The following is a 2,262-nucleotide window of genomic DNA, read 5'->3' as shown; positions in this document are numbered from 1 at the left end:
AAATATTGTTCTAGAGGATCATTCGGAGGCACGACAATAGAAGCAAGACCAATAATTTCATCCTTACTAGGCAATTCCTTATCATGGGGTTGTCTATGAAACTTAGCAAAATTAAACTCATGAGACATATCCCCTAAACCAACAGAAACAATATCCTTATTGCAGTCTATCTTAGCATTAACAATATTCAGGAAGGGTCTACCAAATATAATGGGACAAAAGCTATCTTGTGGGGAACCAAGAACAAGAAAATCAGCAGGATATTTAACCTTCCACATAATATTTCAACATCTCTAAAAATCCCAATTGGTGAAATAGTATCTCTATTGGCAAGCTTAATGGTAACATCGATATCTTCTATCTCACCAGGTGCAATACCATGCATAATTTCTTTGTATAAGGAATGATGTATTGCACTTGCACTAGCACCCATATCACATAAGCCATGATAGCAATGATCTCCTATTTTAACAGAAATAACATGCATGCCTACAACAGGTCTATGTTTATTTTTAGTATCAGGTCTAGCAATTCTAGCAGTCTCATCACAGAAGTAAATAACATGCCCATCAATATTATCAGTCAAGAGATCTTTAGCCATAGCAATTTTAGGTTCAACTTTAACTTGCTCAGGGGGTTTGTGTGTCCTAATATTACTTTTGTTGACTACAGTTGAAACTTTATCATGATCCTTTATTCTAACAGGGAAAGGTGGTTTCTCAACATAAGAAGTAGGAACAACAGGATCATTATAAGTGATAGTCTTTTCTTCAACTTTAATAGGTGCAACTACTTTTACTTAAATGGGAGGATTACATTTAAACCACTTCTCCTTAGGGAGATCAACATGAGTAGCAAAGGATTCACAAAAGGAAGCTACTATCTCAGAGTCAAGTCCATATTTAGTGCTAAATTTACGGAAAGCATCGGTATCCATAAAATATTTAACACAATGAAACTTAGGTGTTATACCTTACTCCTCACCTTCATCGAGGTCCCAATCTTCAGAGTTGTGTTTAATTCTTTCCAATAAATCCCATTTGAATTCAATAGTCTTCATCATAAAAGATCCAGTACAAGAAGTATCGAGCATGGGGCGATTACTGAGAGAAAGCCGAGCATAAATTTTTTGAATAATCATTTATCTTCAGACCTCATGATTGGGCATGAATATAACATTGACTTAAGCCTCCACCAAGCTTGAGCGATGCTTTCTTCTTCGCGAGGCCAAAAATTATATATATAATTACAATCACGATGAACAAGATGCATAGGATAAAACTTCTGGTGAAATTCCAATTTCAATCACTTATAGTCCCATGGTCCCATATCATCACATAGCCTATACCATGTCAATGCATCTCCCATCAAAGATAAAGGGAAGACCTTCTTCTTAATAACATCATCGGGCATACCTGCAAGCTTAAATAATCCACAAACTTCATCCACATAGATTAAGTGTAAATTGGGATGCAATGTTCCATCTCCTGCAAAAGGATTAGCTAGCAGTTTCTCTATCATACCCGAAGGAATTTCAAAGTAAACATTTTCAGTAGGTTCAGGAGCAACTCTTTGCTCTACTGGTCGGGGGTGAAGATACCCCGAACAAACCCCTAAAAGTATTATGTTCCATAGTAACATGTGACAGTAAATTCCAGCACACTATATAATTTTTTCCTTACCAAATTTCACCTACCAAAGGCGCTTCACTCCCCGGCAACGGCACCGGAAAATATTCTTGATGACCCACAAGTGTAGGGGATCTATCGTAGTCATTTCGATAAGTAAGAGTGTCTAACCCAACGAGGAGCAGAAGGAAATGATAAGCAGTTTTCAGTAAGGTATTCTCTGCAAGCACTAAAATTATCGGTAACAGATAGTTCTGTGATAAGGTAATTTGTAACGAGTAGCAAGTGATAAAAGTAAACAAGGTGAAGAAAGATGGTCCAATCCTTTTTATAGCAAAGGACAAGCCTGGACAAACTCTTATATGACGGAAAGCGCTCCCGAGGACACATGGGAATTATCGTCAAGCTAGTTTTCATCACGCTTATATGATTCGTGTTCGGTACTATGATAATTTGATATGTGGGTGGACCGGTGCTTGGGAGCTGTCCTTACTTGGACAAGCATCCCACTTATGATTAACCCCCATTGCAAGCATCCGCAACTACGACAGAAGTATTAAGGTAAACCTAACCATAGCATGATGCATATGGATCTAAACCAGCCCCTTAGAAGCAACACATAAACTAGGGTTTA

The sequence above is a fragment of the Triticum urartu genome, chromosome 4, assembly GCF_003073215.2.
Source record: "Triticum urartu cultivar G1812 chromosome 4, Tu2.1, whole genome shotgun sequence".
Taxonomy (NCBI): Eukaryota; Viridiplantae; Streptophyta; class Magnoliopsida; order Poales; family Poaceae; genus Triticum; species Triticum urartu.
The sequence above is the reverse complement of the archived record's forward strand: the minus strand, read 5'-3'. Positions refer to the sequence as shown.